At 34.2% G+C, this 18859-nt stretch overlaps 1 protein-coding gene and 1 long non-coding RNA gene across 4 annotated transcripts in view; both read left to right on the top strand.

Moving 5' to 3' along the window:
* The first annotated feature begins 3867 nt into the window (after positions 1 to 3867).
* On the top strand, positions 3868 to 4848 carry LOC149269595 (uncharacterized). The gene is made up of 2 exons (XR_016269369.1): positions 3868 to 4069; positions 4130 to 4848. It is a non-coding gene; the product is annotated as an uncharacterized LOC149269595 (long non-coding RNA).
* Positions 4849 to 7056: 2208 nt separating this feature from the next.
* The window catches only part of haf (leucine-rich repeat and fibronectin type-III domain-containing protein hattifattener), a 77015-nt gene continuing 65212 nt past the window's right edge, over positions 7057 to 18859 (top strand). For all 3 annotated transcript variants that reach the window (XM_089465988.1, XM_089465987.1, XM_089465986.1), the window contains exons 1-2: positions 7057 to 7215; positions 8970 to 9532. The gene's annotated coding sequence lies outside the window, so the exon portion shown is untranslated. The remainder of the gene's footprint in view (positions 7216 to 8969; positions 9533 to 18859) is intronic.

Here is an 18859-nt window from a genome sequence, read left to right as displayed (position 1 = left end):
CAGATAAATTCAAGTTGATAAGTGGATTTATGCATTTGAACGGCAAGCCACAAAGCATAAAATTTAAACAAAATCAAAAAAATGCACTTTGTACCTATTAGAATTTTATAGGAATTTAATGAAAAGCAAAAGGAATTTTTTTTTTTTATTTTTTTTTTAATATTTATCTATGATTATTATAGTATAGTGTGGAGAATACTTGACCATAGTCAAGTACAATTTTTAATATTGGCTATACAATATTTAAGACTCGTATATAAATAGGAGCGCAGAGAGCAGAGCAAAAAAATCACCTAATAAATTAAATTATAAATATTCTTACTCAAACTTTTTAGAGAATAAAAAAAATATTTTTTGTATTTATTTATTTATTTATTTTTTTTTTTGTTTATAGGTATTGAATATAAAATTGTTAATATAAAGTCTTTAATGTATTTGAATTTATTTTGTATGCCCAGGACTTACTAAAATGCGAAATCAGGATATGTTAAATGTATGTAGAAGGCGCCTGTGGTATATATTTATACATATGTATATGAAATTATAAAAAAATGATCATATCTGTATATGTATCTAGATAAAAAAAATTAAATAATAAAAATCTATATGTACTTGATATCACATTTTTTTTCAATATTTATTCATTTTTATATACACACTGATTTTTAGAAAACTCATTCGAATTCTAAATTGTAATTGTGTGACATCGTAACGCGTCGCGTGCATTGAATTTGTAAAAGCTGCTAATGCAATTTACACAAATTTTGGCAATTAGCAATTGAGATTTAGCAATTATGAAATATTTCGATGCAAACATTGTAAATAATTGCATAAACATTTATTAAAATAAACGCTTTCCGGTAATTAGCGGTGAAGTAAATTTATAAACAAATTAATTGACGACAATTTATGCGGCACAGATACGAGGTACGAACCGAGGGCTCCAATTTCGGCTAGCAAGAGGAAGAAGAAGAAGCTAAAGCAGACCTAGAAGAGCAGGGGCAATATATTTATAGAAAGCTGCCAAAAATGGGCTCATTAGAAACTTTAAGCGCAAGCAATTTATAAAAAAAATGTAAATAGGTGAGCACAAAAATGAGGAAATTACGGGCGAAGAAATACCCTGTATATAATGAGAGATTGGAAATTGAAAGTAAGAATAAGTAACTAACTTTACAATAGGTTTTGATTTCAGAATGACAACTTCAAATTGAAATTAAATAATTGTGTATTATTATGTAGAATTTGATATTTATCGATTTATAATTAATCATTTATCGATTTAATCTCATATGTATATTCAAGCTTTTGTAGTGCCAAACAGGGACAGAGAGACAAGCTATGACTAACAGATACAGACTTATGTGCACGATTCATAGATTCTCAAATGTAAAGACTTAGCGAGGCAGAACTATTCTGTATATTCACAATAGGAGATCTCCATCATTAGTGACCAATTAAATGACATGCCTTTTTCTTTATATCAACTGGAATCTGATAATCCTCGATACTGAAAACCATCTTCAGCTGCAGAACAAAACGACCCATCTAAGGCCACTTACCAACTATAGAGCATAAATATGCGTATCTAATAGCTTAATTTGTAAACGGGAAAAGAAAAAAAAAAAAAAAAAGAAATATATAGCTGAAGATACAAAGTAGTAGGTGTGAGATGTTCGTAGTCAAGAATCGCAGATTCACATGCGTTGCCATCCAAGCAAATTTAATGCGTTAATTTTCCGACAATATATATATACTTTTTTTGCTTTGCGTAATCTAGCGAGGCGTGCGACGCTCGTCCTTCCGGCGTAGGCGGTGAGCGGTGGGCGTGGCAATGTAGATGATGAAAACTGTCGTTGACGGCAGATATGCATATTTATATACATGTACATATGTATCTATATATATATATATGTATGTATATGATTTTTACTTTTTTTTTTTTTTTTTGGATAGGTCTTTATCGTCGCTGTTTCCTTGATGCCGTCTGCCACCTGGCAGGATATCCTTTTGTTGTTAACGTCTGCGACTTGTACATCTCGTTGCGTTTTCTGTTATTCTTATCGATGCTAATATGGCATCCAAGTAGGAGTCACAGTTGTCAAGAAAAAGCAGAACTTAACAATTCACTTTTAAGTGTTCACGAATTTCCATCAGCTGAGCATTGACTGTTGGCTCTATATATAGATATGGGTGTGCGTGTGCGTGTGTATGTGTGTGTGTTTGGCATATTTGAAAACTTTTGCCGCAGGCTAACCACAACCCACACACAACCCCACCTCTTCTTCTTACCCTTTTCTCATTCTAAGGAATATGAAAAATTGTGCGCATTGCTCAAACTTCAGTCGGAATATCTTAACAAGAAACCAAAATTTTTTACTAGTCAGAACAAGGTATCTCAGCTATTTACAAGCAGGTGCACAAGTCTAGCTTTTTTGTTGTTGCTTGTCTTGAGGGCCAAAACTATTTGGCCAACATATATACGTGCCAGCTAATTATGTAGAGAGTTGAGCTACTTAGCAGTTGTTGCAGCTGTTAATTTGCCCAAAACTATGCGGCTAACAGCGCATGTTAAGCGCATTTTAACAGCTCTGCGGTAACAGTTCGCTGACTGGCGACAAACGCCTAGTACAAGCACGTGGCTTAAAAGTTTTGCGAGCTGAATTTGGTTTGCAATTGGCGAAATTTATGTCAATTAAATTTTGTAAGTTTCCCAAGAGCAGGTGAAATTGGTTGCGAGATTTATGGTAGATATTTGATAGGATTGTGGATATTATGTTATGTATGTATCATATTTCTTGAAGCTATTTTATTTTAATACTATTCTTAATGGTTATGACCACATTAGAATTAACAATAATATTATGTATACTTAACCCATATTTTTGTAATTATAAAATATTAAAAAAAAAATATTAAATATATAAATAAAACATTTTCTACAATCAAAAAATATTCAAAAATGTTATGTTATTAAAAATTCTATATTAAAAAAAAAATAAATAAATAAAATAAAATAAAGGAAAATATGTATATGCTTAGTAAATATATTTATTTATATTTTACATAAGAAATATTTACTTATTTTTGTGCATTCATATGAAAGCGATTTTAAAATTATATTTAAATAATGTTTGGAATTTTTAAATAATAGTTTTAGTTTTAATATAAATAATTAGAATAATAAAATAATTTCAAAAATGTATAAATAATTTATATACGTCCATGCTAAAAATATAAAAATTAAATTTATAAATTCAACATTTATATCAAATAAATTTAAAAATATTTTTGTGTACAATTAATTATTACAAAATATTTGACAAGCAATTTAACAATACTCTTACCACAAGCTTCAACATATCGCTCACCTTCATTTTACCTTCATTTCCTATTGTTTATAATTTTTGCATAATTTGCCGCAAGTTTTTAATAATTTTTGAATGCGAATAACTTTTTTTCTTAGTTTAAATGCTCCTCTGCATTTCCTCTAGATAATTGCAGCCACACTAAATGCTTTTGATTATGGTTGCATGATAATTAGCATCAATATTTCGACCTAACCAAAAAAAAAAAAAGTGGAAAGTAATTAAGTCTCCGATATGGTCTTTAAATCCAAAAATAAATGCATACAAATATTTGTTTCGCAATTTGAATACGCCGCTATGTTAAATGACAGCAGCGCGCCGCCTAACAGTGGCTTGACGCTCTGTTGTCTGAGCTGCGCAGTCAGCGCTGCGTCGCGTCGCTGCTTTAGCTTCGTACTCCGACCATAACAGTACAACTTCGGCTTTGCTGTTAAGGCTGTTGCAGCATGTTTGGCCTGCTGCTCTTGGCCGCTGCTGCTGTTGCTGCTGTTGCTGTTGGTCCGCTGGCAGCGCAGCTCGTATTTCCGTTTTATTATTTCAGTTCTTGGCTTGTGGCCTGCTGGCGCTTGTCTCAGTCACCTGCCAAGTGTTGAGCGCGTCGCAACGCAGCGGCTTGCAATTGAGATTTAGCAATTATGAAATATTTCGATGCAAACATTGTAAATAATTGCATAAACATTTATTAAAATAAACGCTTTCCGGTAATTAGCGGTGAAGTAAATTTATAAACAAATTAATTGACGACAATTTATGCGGCACAGATACGAGGTACGAACCGAGGGCTCCAATTTCGGCTAGCAAGAGGAAGAAGAAGAAGCTAAAGCAGACCTAGAAGAGCAGGGGCAATATATTTATAGAAAGCTGCCAAAAATGGGCTCATTAGAAACTTTAAGCGCAAGCAATTTATAAAAAAAATGTAAATAGGTGAGCACAAAAATGAGGAAATTACGGGCGAAGAAATACCCTGTATATAATGAGAGATTGGAAATTGAAAGTAAGAATAAGTAACTAACTTTACAATAGGTTTTGATTTCAGAATGACAACTTCAAATTGAAATTAAATAATTGTGTATTATTATGTAGAATTTGATATTTATCGATTTATAATTAATCATTTATCGATTTAATCTCATATGTATATTCAAGCTTTTGTAGTGCCAAACAGGGACAGAGAGACAAGCTATGACTAACAGATACAGACTTATGTGCACGATTCATAGATTCTCAAATGTAAAGACTTAGCGAGGCAGAACTATTCTGTATATTCACAATAGGAGATCTCCATCATTAGTGACCAATTAAATGACATGCCTTTTTCTTTATATCAACTGGAATCTGATAATCCTCGATACTGAAAACCATCTTCAGCTGCAGAACAAAACGACCCATCTAAGGCCACTTACCAACTATAGAGCATAAATATGCGTATCTAATAGCTTAATTTGTAAACGGGAAAAGAAAAAAAAAAAAAAAAAAGAAATATATAGCTGAAGATACAAAGTAGTAGGTGTGAGATGTTCGTAGTCAAGAATCGCAGATTCACATGCGTTGCCATCCAAGCAAATTTAATGCGTTAATTTTCCGACAATATATATATACTTTTTTTGCTTTGCGTAATCTAGCGAGGCGTGCGACGCTCGTCCTTCCGGCGTAGGCGGTGAGCGGTGGGCGTGGCAATGTAGATGATGAAAACTGTCGTTGACGGCAGATATGCATATTTATATACATGTACATATGTATCTATATATATATATGTATGTATATGATTTTTACTTTTTTTTTTTTTTTTTGGATAGGTCTTTATCGTCGCTGTTTCCTTGATGCCGTCTGCCACCTGGCAGGATATCCTTTTGTTGTTAACGTCTGCGACTTGTACATCTCGTTGCGTTTTCTGTTATTCTTATCGATGCTAATATGGCATCCAAGTAGGAGTCACAGTTGTCAAGAAAAAGCAGAACTTAACAATTCACTTTTAAGTGTTCACGAATTTCCATCAGCTGAGCATTGACTGTTGGCTCTATATATAGATATGGGTGTGCGTGTGCGTGTGTATGTGTGTGTGTTTGGCATATTTGAAAACTTTTGCCGCAGGCTAACCACAACCCACACACAACCCCACCTCTTCTTCTTACCCTTTTCTCATTCTAAGGAATATGAAAAATTGTGCGCATAGCTCAAACTTCAGTCGGAAAATCTTAACAAGAAACCAAAATTTTTTACTAGTCAGAACAAGGTATCTCAGCTATTTACAAGCAGGTGCACAAGTCTAGCTTTTTTGTTGTTGCTTGTCTTGAGGGCCAAAACTATTTGGCCAACATATATACGTGCCAGCTAATTATGTAGAGAGTTGAGCTACTTAGCAGTTGTTGCAGCTGTTAATTTGCCCAAAACTATGCGGCTAACAGCGCATGTTAAGCGCATTTTAACAGCTCTGCGGTAACAGTTCGCTGACTGGCGACAAACGCCTAGTACAAGCACGTGGCTTAAAAGTTTTGCGAGCTGAATTTGGTTTGCAATTGGCGAAATTTATGTCAATTAAATTTTGTAAGTTTCCCAAGAGCAGGTGAAATTGGTTGCGAGATTTATGGTAGATATTTGATAGGATTGTGGATATTATGTTATGTATGTATCATATTTCTTGAAGCTATTTTATTTTAATACTATTCTTAATGGTTATGACCACATTAGAATTAACAATAATATTATGTATACTTAACCCATATTTTTGTAATTATAAAATATTAAAAAAAAAATATTAAATATATAAATAAAACATTTTCTACAATCAAAAAATATTCAAAAATGTTATGTTATTAAAAATTCTATATTAAAAAAAAAAATAAATAAATAAAATAAAATAAAGGAAAATATGTATATGCTTAGTAAATATATTTATTTATATTTTACATAAGAAATATTTACTTATTTTTGTGCATTCATATGAAAGCGATTTTAAAATTATATTTAAATAATGTTTGGAATTTTTAAATAATAGTTTTAGTTTTAATATAAATAATTAGAATAATAAAATAATTTCAAAAATGTATAAATAATTTATATACGTCCATGCTAAAAATATAAAAATTAAATTTATAAATTCAACATTTATATCAAATAAATTTAAAAATATTTTTGTGTACAATTAATTATTACAAAATATTTGACAAGCAATTTAACAATACTCTTACCACAAGCTTCAACATATCGCTCACCTTCATTTTACCTTCATTTCCTATTGTTTATAATTTTTGCATAATTTGCCGCAAGTTTTTAATAATTTTTGAATGCGAATAACTTTTTTTCTTAGTTTAAATGCTCCTCTGCATTTCCTCTAGATAATTGCAGCCACACTAAATGCTTTTGATTATGGTTGCATGATAATTAGCATCAATATTTCGACCTAACCAAAAAAAAAAAAAGTGGAAAGTAATTAAGTCTCCGATATGGTCTTTAAATCCAAAAATAAATGCATACAAATATTTGTTTCGCAATTTGAATACGCCGCTATGTTAAATGACAGCAGCGCGCCGCCTAACAGTGGCTTGACGCTCTGTTGTCTGAGCTGCGCAGTCAGCGCTGCGTCGCGTCGCTGCTTTAGCTTCGTACTCCGACCATAACAGTACAACTTCGGCTTTGCTGTTAAGGCTGTTGCAGCATGTTTGGCCTGCTGCTCTTGGCCGCTGCTGCTGTTGCTGCTGTTGCTGTTGGTCCGCTGGCAGCGCAGCTCGTATTTCCGTTTTATTATTTCAGTTCTTGGCTTGTGGCCTGCTGGCGCTTGTCTCAGTCACCTGCCAAGTGTTGAGCGCGTCGCAACGCAGCGGCTACTACTTTGCTACGGTTTCTAACGGTGTGTTAACCTCTCGTGTCATTTATCAGTGTCTACGTCTATGTGTGTTGGTGTTTGTGTGTGTGTGCTAAGCACGTCATCTTTGTGCGTGTGTTTTGTTTTTATTTACATTTTTTATACACTTGCCATAAAATTCAACACAAATCCTGTTCAAACGCTAAAAACCTGTTTTGTTCTCTATTCTTTGACATTCAATTTTTTTTTTTGTTCCGAACCGTTTTGATTTGAACTCGATACCAATAGTCGATACCCGAACCAAACCGCTTTGATAATTGGCTTGCATGCAAGAATTTTAAGCGCGCGCCGCGTGACGTCGCCCGGTTACGGCACTTCCCCCTCCTCCTACAGTCCATGCAGCTGCAGTCGCAGCCGCAGCCGCTGCTTTGGCTATCGATAGAAGCTTTTCGTTTTTGTTTACCGTTAGCGGTTAGCTAGTTTTCATCCAGCAGTATATCGCCTCTCCCTATTACGGTCTTGCTCTTGCCGGGGCGCTAGTTCTTCTTGTTTCTTGTTGTTCTCGAGTGTTGGCCAGCTACTGCGCTGCCGCTGCTGCCGCTGCCGCTGCTGTTCGTTCTTTGTCTTCCTCTTTCTCCTGCTCATCCGCTGCCCGCTGGCCAACGAAGCGTGCGGCGACGGCGGCTCTAGCTGTTTAGAAAGCCACTCCAGATGCCAAGTTCTGTTGCTTCAGTTGGTTCTCCTTCTTCATCATGATTATCATGATTATCATTAACAAACGGGTGTCTTCGGCGCTCGCTCTCTTGCTCTCGAGTCTCGTCTCTTAATTAAATTTAAAGCTAAACTTGGGCCTCTGCAGACATAAATTGACCGACTTCTTGTACCGAAACCGAATAACCGTTAATTAATTCGATTGTTGATTGTAAACGGCATTTGTTGTTGTCTTAAACAAGTTATGGGATGAAATATTTATAACAAGCATACAAATTTATAAACAAAGAGCTGAATTAATCAAAAATTGTTTGATTAGAACTTGATTAATGCAAATTTTTTCTGTTGTTGTTGCTACGACCCCAACGCGGCAAACACGCGGAAACAAAGCAACTTCTAGTCCCAAATAGTCATGATTCATAAATTATTTATTTACTAATAAATATTTATTTAATAATATGAATTTGAAATTATAGTTTTTAAAATGAATGTACATGCTGCTGTTTTATTGCAATTTGCTTTTGTTTCATAAAATTCTTTCTTAAAATTATAAAATGTATTACAATTATTTAAATACACATTACATATTTTATAAATAAATAATTATGCAAAAATAAAATCACAAAATCAATTTAATATTGTTTTTAATTAATTATTGGTACATATTTAAAAAATTTTGAAATTTTAAAATATTTAATTGAAATTAAATATATCAAAAATGATAACAATTGTTTAAAATAATTGTATTTTCCATTTATTTTGTGTGTGTTTTTTTTTTCCTCCCTTCTTGCCTTATCTTAAATTTGTATAATTACCAAAAAAACAAAAAACAAAATTTTTTTAAATTCATATTTATGCTCACCTAATGATTGTCAATCATCAGAGAATTTAATAAAAAATTAATTGCTTTTCGCTTTTTTTTTTTATTTTTATTTTTTAGCTAAATTAATGTTTCTAAAAATTATCATTATATTAGCCGTAATTGAGTAAACTCATTAGCCAATAATTTCGCATGTTGGGTCACGCAATTGTTGTTGTTGCCTTTAATCAAACATTTAATAAATATTTTTAATTGTTTGGCCAAACAGGTTGCCATAAGCAACATCAGCAACAACAACAACAAGTAAACACCTGCAGGGTTAGCGAGGAAAATCAACAGCGACAAACGCGGCAACGAAAAACGTGTAAATTACAAAGCCAAAAAACCAAACGACGCGAAAAAAATTAAAAAAGAAATAAAAGATTAAAAAGCCAAAACACGAGAAATGCTGGTAGAAAAAATTAAAAAATAAAACGTAAAAAATATAAAAACCAAAACAAAATATACAAAAAAAAAAGAATTTAAAGCGCGGGCGTTTTGTCAACCAGAAAAGGGCCAAGCGGTAATAAAAGCGCACAAGTGGCTGTAACAACAACAACAACGAAAGCTACCCTGTGAAAAATAAAAAAATTGTATATATGTAGCCGATAAATATATATATATATATGTATATACACAGAAAGAACTGAAGGCCCGAAAACCCGAACGAAAAAAAACCCTTTTGAGCCCAGAGGCAGGAAAACGCTTGTTTCCACTAGGCAGTGACAACAACAAAAAAACAACAACCAACAACAACAACAGCAGCAGCAACAGCAAACAACAACAACACAGGTGAGCAGTGCATGAATGAAGTGAATAAATGAATGAATGAATCATAAGGGGTGAGAGGCAACGCCAGCATTGACTGATTGAAAACCTGATAAAAGAATAATAAAAAAGGCGATGCTGAAGAATACTCATAGAGCACAGCAGTTGAGCAACAAAGAAGTGGAAGAGAGAGAGAGAGAGAGAGAGAGAGAGGGAGACAGTGGGAGAGAGAGAGCGAGGGTGTATGTAGAACAGGATGTACTACTATGAAAATCCAATAGTTGTAGCTAATATACCCTGATAATTCAGTAGTATAAAGTATTAGAGTGGCAAAAATATTTTGGATTTAATATTATATATTGGCAAGACAAGATTAGAATGGAACAGAAAAATATTAATATGATATTTTTTTAGCACAAGTCATATAATTTAGTTGGTATTTGTAAGACATGTTCCCAATATTCCTTATTTATATATAATATAAGCCATTTCCTTTCATTCAATATTTGTATTAATTTTTTACATAAAATATACAATCTCACTTGATATATTAAGAACTCAAAAGTTTGCACATAGCTCGAACATATCGAACACATATGATATATTAGTCACATAATGGTATCTAAGATATAATGAAACTCACATTTATCTTATCAGAGTTTATCTCTAAAAGCTGAATTTTCTGAAAATGAAAGATTAGTTAGCATAAAGCGATAGTTAACCTCTAGCTCTCGCTGCTCCTCTAGCTAACACGAGTATCTGCAGCCCTTTTGGCGTAGCCCCAACTCCTCCAAGTCGAGAGCTCCTCCACGCTACGTGACAAAGTAATGCAACTCTCTGTCAAGTGTATCAACAAAAGCGCCCATGGGTGCTTGCTTTCTTTTCAGCGCAGAGCAGCGGAGAGTAACCGAAAGCCCTCTCCGCCTGAACCATTCAGTGCCCTCCACAGACCCCTATACACCCCGGCGCCAACCCCTTTTTGGAGCCTCCCCTCGGGCCTGCTCAATAAGCAATTAATATGCACAAGTGTCTGCGAGGGCTGCCAACTGAATTTCGTGCGTTTCGATAAGCGCGCCGAGTTTTTCATTTGTTGCGCTAGGCAGGGGATGGGGGGGCTGGCAGAAGGCGACTTCCAGCGGGCGGCCTGCAACCAAAATCGCAGCCATAGCCCTGAAAATCCTAAGTGGTTTTTTCCTTCCTTTTGTATTGCTCTGCGTGTGTGTGTGTGTGTATGAGTGAGGAAAACGTGGCACATTGTTTTGGTTTGTGCCAAAAAAAAAAAAAAGAAAAAAAAAATTGTATTCAGCGCATTTTTTTCGGCATCAGATTTTTGGAGGGTAGTTTCAATGGAAGACCCCTATCTTAATTTTGTTTTTGGTTTTATTTTAATTTTGGTGTTTTATTTTAAATGCCGAGCTTAGGGACAGATTTTGAATGAGCTTTAAATGTGAGAAGCAATTTAAAATTTTTGCTTAGATATATGCAGAATTATTTTAAACCTATATAGGTGAGTAGATTGAAAATATTAAGCACTCCCTCAATTAAGATTATATTACTTAATTCTCATTTTGTGTTTATAATAATTAGCGATTTTTATTCATTCAAATGTAATTTGTATTAATATAATATAAATCATTAGCTAATTTGCATAATCTCAATTTCGCATTTCGCTCAACTTTTGCCCACAAAGAGCAATTCCTATGAAGCTTTGCTTATAAAGAAACAAATAAATATTTATGCATGCACATATTTGCTATGTAGAAGACATATTCTATTGCTATAATCAGCAGAGTTTGGCAAAAGCTGTATGGGTCAAGAAAAGAGAAAATGAAAATTGGGAAAATAAAGATAAAATGGCAGCTCGTAAGTTGGCAATGTGTAAAAAGCAAAAACAAAAACAACTAGGTAGAACGTTGCAGTCGGGCATTAACGACTGCAGAATACTCATTCGCTGTCAGATTCGATTCAGCACGCCCCCAATTAAGGATGTGAAGTCATTCAAGCTCTATAGCTGTAAAAAATTCGGCTCTACCCGATTAGCCTCGCCCTAAATGGGCATAGAGATTAAGGGCATATCTTATTGATTTCGATATGTCAACTGAGGAATTTTCCGATTTGCCACGCCTCTACTAAGCTAATCGAGAAAAGCTTGACTCAAGCTGACTTTCGTTTATACGAACAGTCAGCAAACCGAACATTGCTCAAAACGAATATGCTCATTTCACTTTCGTGAATGCGTATACAAATCAAAGAGCACAAAGGGTCACAAAGGCAGCAGTTGAGAGTTAGAGTAGTAGTTGTTGCTGTTGTTGTCGAAAATATTGCACATGGCACATATAAAGCAAAAGTTGTTATCGTTCGTAAAAATAGAAATTGAAGAAAAGTTCAAATAAACAGCAGCAACAGCAGCAGTAGCAACAACAGCAGAAGAAGAAGAAGAAGCAAGAGCAGCAGTAAACAGTGAGTCAAAGGCAAGGGCAAAGCACACACAGAAGAATGTAAAGCACAATAAAAGTGTCTAACTGTATAAAGAAATGAAAGTCAAAATGTGTGTTTGGCCAGCAACAGAATTTACTACCTCGTTCATACCCTAAGCTCGACCCTTTGATGATGACTGTGGCTCAGTTAGCACAGCCTCTCTGGCCATCATTAGCAGCAATTGGGAATATTTTTTTCCATTTCCATTTTTGGCCAACTCGTTTGCTTCGACACCATTTTCTCTCTCTCTCTCCATCTCTCTCTGATCTTTCGCGTGAACTCGAAAAATATGTGAAAAATGTGCCAAGGTGCCGCCGTTGTAGAATTATGTTTTGAAAGACGAAAGTCTCGCGGCCTAAGTCGAGAAGAAAGCGTGCAAATCTCGTCTGCAACCAGCTCCATAGTCTCTGTGTGTATGCGTGTGTGTATGCGAGTGTGTGTGTAAGGCTTAGAAACCGCAAGCAGTAGGCACCGTGGTTCATTTTAAATCAAAAATATTATAATTAAATAATATTATGCATGTGCATTTCATTATTCTTTCCAAAATCATGTTAATATAAATTTAAATTATTCAAAAATATTATGAACTTAAAAAAAACCTTCATTCTATTTATCCTATCTTCAATCAGATATATATTACATTTTTGATAATATTTCAAACTTAAAAAAGTAAAAAAAAAAAAAAACAGGGGATTTAAAAGGACGTAAAATTGCTTTTTATTATATCTGATTGATATAAAGCTTTAAAATTTCGTTTAATATTATTTAATTGTATCTATTGCTAAATTGCTTGCAAATATACATACATTTGAATATTTTTAAAATTTTATATTTATTAAAAATACCTTTTGCAATCTCAAAGTACGTTTAGAATTCCCAATTTATTTACAAAGTTAAATTTTTTAATATCTTTCTACAATTTTTGCTTTGGTGTAATTTCAAGTACAAAAAGCTTTTCATAATTTCCAGCTCAACAAATGCGGCTCTTAAGAACAAATTCAGAAATTATGCCAAATCACTTGTTTTCTAATTTTCCAACTAGTTTGTCTGTTTTTGTCTCCCAGTTTTTCCCACACTTCAAATAACCATTTGCCCAATGCGCTTTGGCTAAATAGTTCAACTTACAGCTCTAAGTACAGCTCTGAATGGGCATTTCCTGCTTCAGGCATTAACCCAACTAATTTGTAGGTGCTGCCAGATAACTCTTGACTTCCCCCAAAATGAAAATGAAACAAACGAACTAGAAAAAAGTAAAAGATGTAGAAGAGAAGTAGAAACAACAACAAAAAATAACAGAGAATGGAAATGTTTCCCACTGTGGATCGCATAATTGAATTATGATCGCCGACTATGCCAGGCGAACTAACGAACACGCCAAGCCAGAAGGGTAGTCAAGTGAAGACAATGATGATGTTGGTGAAGTTAATGATGATGATGATGGTGTTGCCAGTTGCAGATGCAAAGCGAGAGAAATAAAAGAACAAAACAGTGCAAGTGGCTGACCAGAACAGAAACCGAACTCGACTCGACTCGACTCTGGGCTGCGGCAATGAACTCAAAAGAAATGCCAAACAAACAACAAAAAGAAGCAGAACTAGAAGTCATAGTCAAAGAAGAAGAAGAAGAAGCAGGCGAGACAAATATAGGCAGCAAATAGAAGCAACTGAAGATGCAGCACACACATGATGCAGCCAGCCAAGTGAGAGAGGCAAATCGTGAAGCCTATGGGCGAGGATGAACACACTATTAAATATTGACTTGGGCATTTCTCGGAGCTCTGCAGCTGTAACTAATGTTTTGGTTAAGCAGAAAGAGAGAGTATAGCATACAAAGAAAGAGAGAGGAAGAGAGAGAGAGAGAGAGAAAGAGCGATAAAGGCTAAAGGTCATTCATCCAGCAGAACGTTTATCACGTTTATCACGCTGGCTTAGCTCTCGGCTTGGGCGCATTATTAACATATTTTAATACCCTCGAAAAATGTTGGTTAGAAACGTGCCTAACAAGCGGAACGTGCAGTGAATTACTTTAGTATGCCTGCCTTCTAATTTAGTTGTATTTATTTAAATGATATGTGAGTTAAATGGCTAAACGGTAAAACGTAAATCTGGCAGAATAGGTAAATTAATATTTAACTAGCATATTATAAGCATGTAAATATCCAAAGTATGCATATCAAATTATTCTATAACACATTATGTTGGGGTGATCTACAAAATTTTTGATAGCGAAACTTAGAAAAAAAATTGAGAAATAAGTGAGAGCAACAAAGAAACACAAGAAAATATAGCATCTCATGTGAAATCAACATCGTATTAAAAATTGTACTTTTCTAGGGTATAAAGAAGTTCTCGCTGCATATTAGACAAAAACAAGCCTGGGTTTTTTTATTTACTGCTTACTTTGTATATGGATAAGATAAGAATATTTGAATTTCTGGTCTTAGGAGAAAATTATTTACAGAAAATATTTAAAATTCATCTCAGATGTCTATATATAAATAGAGGCAACTATTCTATGAGAAAGATCTTACACCATTTTAAAAAGTGTCGAAGAAAATCTTATGCCATGGTTGAAACTGTCGCCTAATAAATATTTAAGATACACTCTGAAAATAGAACAGAAAAAGAACAAATAAAAAAAGATAAATTTAAAAATTTATTGCTGGAAACAACCTTTTGAAGCATTTATATAAAAAGCTATTCCAAGAAATAAAATATGCTTGGGCTATAAAAGAGAGTATTAGCTGGTAATATAATTGAAGCAGACTTTCAAGCAACAGATAAGAAGAAGAGCACAATTATGTTTTTTAATATGCAGGCAAGACTAGTCTCAAGCCAAACGAGATTTGACCAAGCCAATTATGTGAGTTTACAGAGCATTTCTAGCTATAAATGATAACAAATGATAATATATAAATATAGCAAAACATTATTAATATAGTAACAGCTAGTTCATCATTTAGTTACAGTTTAGCTCAGAGTTCTATTTAGTTTATAGTGAATTGAGTAACTGCTAGTTCATCATCTAGTTTATATGTCGCATCTCTCCAACTCAACTGCTGTTGGTATTTTTTCGTTAGTCCCCATTTCCGTGGCACGTTTTACATGGAAAGCGACACAGCCATAGGCCATAGTTATGCACGCAGATATATAAGTATATTTACTATATATAATTTATATAATATATGTGTATATACATACTTCGACTATGTCTGCCCCGCCCCCTTTGCTGCCTGCTGCTGCTGCTGCTGCTGCTGACGCACAAGTTGTTGCCCTTTATGCATTTTAGAATGCTTCGTGTTGGCTGTTTTTCTGAGGTTTCGGCTAACAGGAAATGGCCAACATTAGACAGTTGGCACGTGTTTTGTGCAGCTGCACTGACGCACACATACATAGTTGTATATATATATATGTGTGTGTATGTATATATTATATGCAGGCAGCGGAAATGCGACATGGAATTCCATGGAATTTGTATACACAAAGACCGCTGCTTGACAATCGTTTGCATTTCGGGGCTTTTAGAGCTAAGCATATTCTATTATTAATGTTATCTATATATGCTTTTACTATTTACATGTATATATATTTATAATATACAAACATTTTATAAATAAAAATAAAAATTATCTTGTATAAATGTGTCTAAATTTAAAATGGCTTTTATATTTCTTTAAATAATAATCAAATAAAAATTAACTAGATAAATAAAATTAAATATGTTTAGGAAAATATTTTTATTTTTTTTTCTGATTAAATATATTTCTAAATAAAAATGTTATTTATAATAAAAATATAATATAAAAAATATATAATTTAAAAAATTATAATTGAAGTATTATTTATTTTTAATTTTTATTATAGCTAATCAACTATATTAATGTTTAAACAATTTATATATTTGTATATATTAAATTTCTAATTTATTATTAATATAAAATATCACCTATATATATATATTTTATTATAATTAGATTGTTTAACCACAAAATCTGTGACAATTTGAAGTGCTGTAAATGCAGCTCGTTTATCTTTCATCTTTGGCCTTAACTAAGTAAGTTGCCAACAGCTCGATTCACGGTTGATTTATAAGGCAACCGAAGGGGGAAGGTCGCTTTTATTGCAGTGTATAGCTGCAGCACATTCATCTCATTACAGTTGCCCCTCTCTCGCTCTCTCTCGCTCTCGCTTTCTCTGTTGTCACTTTGCTCATTGTTGGCAATTCTTTAGCACTCGAGAGTCAAGCTGCCCTTAACAGCAGCTGCTTGAACCGAACGGTCGAGCTAGCCGGCCCCCTGGCTCCGTTCGTCCATTGATGCAAACGGTGAGGGGGCGTGGAAAGGGGTGGAAAGAGAAGTTAAGAATGGAAGAGAATTTTATGCTTTTGTTACTCATTCAGAGCTTTACTTCGGCGGAACTCTTGCAGTTTATTTTGTGTGGCTCATTTGCATTATTTTAATTCATTTCGCTGCGGTAATCGGCCAAGAGAGTTTCTTTAAGCCATAAATAAAATGGAATGAATGCTAAAGTGAAAATGCTGCAATTCATTAATTTGTTTGGCCAACTGCAGCTGAAAGGGAAAAACCCCGAAATAATTTAAGAAAATTACAATGAAAGCATATGGAAAACTTTGCAATTGATATTGTTTCAAATTAACAACTTTTTGCTGTTTTCATAATAGAAAGTGGCTAGAGGGAGATAGAGATATAATATATGTATATAGTGAACGACAGAGACGACAGCAAAACTTGGTCCTGTAAAGAGTCAAGCGGAACACTTGAGACAAATTGCAATTTATGCCAGTTGAAGAGTGAAGGGCGTGGCAGGAAGATTGAGCTTTTTGGCTTCTTTTAGTCGGCGTGTTGCCTATAAATTAACTGCTGCAATTAATAATTCACATGTGTGTTAATTGAAGGAACGTCGAGCGAGCAACATTTGCCGCCCTTGGCTAATTGCAATTTCAATTAGGCATATTAGAAATGCAAGAGCCATTCCCTACCTCTCTCTCGTCTCTCCCTCTCTCCATCTTGCTGTAATTCACTTTCTGATAAATAATATTCCGTAAATGTAATCAACGTGTGCTGAAAGCTAATGAGAAGGCGCCAAGCGAATTTATGAGGTAGACACAATTGTAATCCTAATGCATATTCTAGTTAGTTTTTTCTCGAGGATATTTTCTTACAATTTATCTTTCTAGTCCTCTTTCTCATTTGCAGTCCATTTTCGTCTTCCTATATTAATTGTTATTATTTGTACTCTATTAACTTTGAATACTTACTAGATAAACAATAATATCCTTCTGTTATCCCTCAAGCTTTAACCTATATTCTTCAGCGAGAATTTCATAAACGTTTCCACTGTCTGCTCTGACTTACCTTATGTCAACTAATGTCAAGCCTTCATTTACTACATTTAGATAAAGAATATCTTAAACTTCATCATTCTCTTTTTAACATCCCTTTTGTACTTCATTTCATAAACGTTTTCTCTGGCACCTTTGATTTTTCCGAATTATATTAACACTTTCTCTTAACAGCATTCGTTGTCATTCTACTTGCCTTCGTAAACGTTTCCACTGGCTGCTTAACTGCCTAACATCACCTAGATCATGTTCAATCATGCCCATTTCCCTCTGGGCATACTTCCTCAACGTTCCATTTGGCTTTCCCATTTATTTACACTCTCAGTGAGCAGCATTCCCTTTCATTCTGTTTTGTGCTTGCTTTCGTAAACGTTCTCCATGGCACTTGCATGGTCACACAAATTGAATATTAAATATTAATGCATCCATGGCGCACTAAACAGATTTATTTCTTGGAAGAAATTAATGAAGAGATTAAATATTTGATAATATCTGAGAGCGAAATGTTCTGGCTAGCAATTAGATTATTAAAATATGGCCTCAGCTGGCAGTATGTGGCCGGAATGTGGATGCATTCATTCGCTTTCATGCTTATCGCGTTTTCATTTTTGCGGGCTTTCTATTTGCGGACCATTTCATTTGTCGCCCATGGGCCAAAAATACATTTTTCGCTGACAATTCGAGCGAAAGATGCCAGAGCCAAGGCCAGGCCAAAGCCTTTTGTGTCCAACTCATATTTCATTTCTCATTTCCATTGTGGAGCCACATGAGCAGCGAGAGGAATGCACCGACTGTTCGACTCCTGTCCTCACCATTCTGAATATTTCAGTAGTGAATCCGTTTTATTACATAACACGGATTAGATTTCTGCTCTGTGGTCGTTGCTGCTTCCGCTCCCCGCCCCGCCTAAATGCTGTCCCCGCCGTCTCATGTGGCATTCCCCGTCACGTTTCTCTCGATTCTCCTACTTGTAATTGAGTTATGCTGCAAGCCTACTATCATATGTCTCTCCCTCTCTCTCTCTCTCTCTCTCTCTCTCTCTCTCTCTCTCTCTCTCTCTCTCTCTCTCTCTACATATGTATTGATATATGTACATGTTCTGTATGTGCATTGATTATTAGCATCAATCAGCGTATTGGCCTGATACACTCATTTTTATTATTTTCATGTCTCACTATGGCACAGCACACAATTAGCCACACACAAACACACACACACACATACAGATGTGAATCGCCAATTCGATATATTTACTTATTTATTTTTATCTCTTTTCTGCCAATTAGTTAATTAAAGTTGGTGAAAATATTTCATAGGCTTTACCACGTATAAGAATGCTGCAAAAAACAGATATACAAAAATTGCAAAAAATACAGAATTTAATTTCATAAATCAGTAGACGTTTTAATTGAATTAAGGACATAACGAAATCATAATTGATCAGCTTAAATTTGTTTGTAGCATTAAAGCCATAAGCTGGAAAATTATAATATCAATTTGAAAATATTAAAT

This window comes from Drosophila arizonae, chromosome 3, assembly GCF_054131065.1.
Source record: "Drosophila arizonae isolate 15081-1271.41 chromosome 3, UAZ_ARI_1.0, whole genome shotgun sequence".
NCBI classification, from domain to species: domain Eukaryota; kingdom Metazoa; phylum Arthropoda; class Insecta; order Diptera; family Drosophilidae; genus Drosophila; species Drosophila arizonae.
This window is presented reverse-complemented; position numbering and strand designations above follow the sequence as displayed.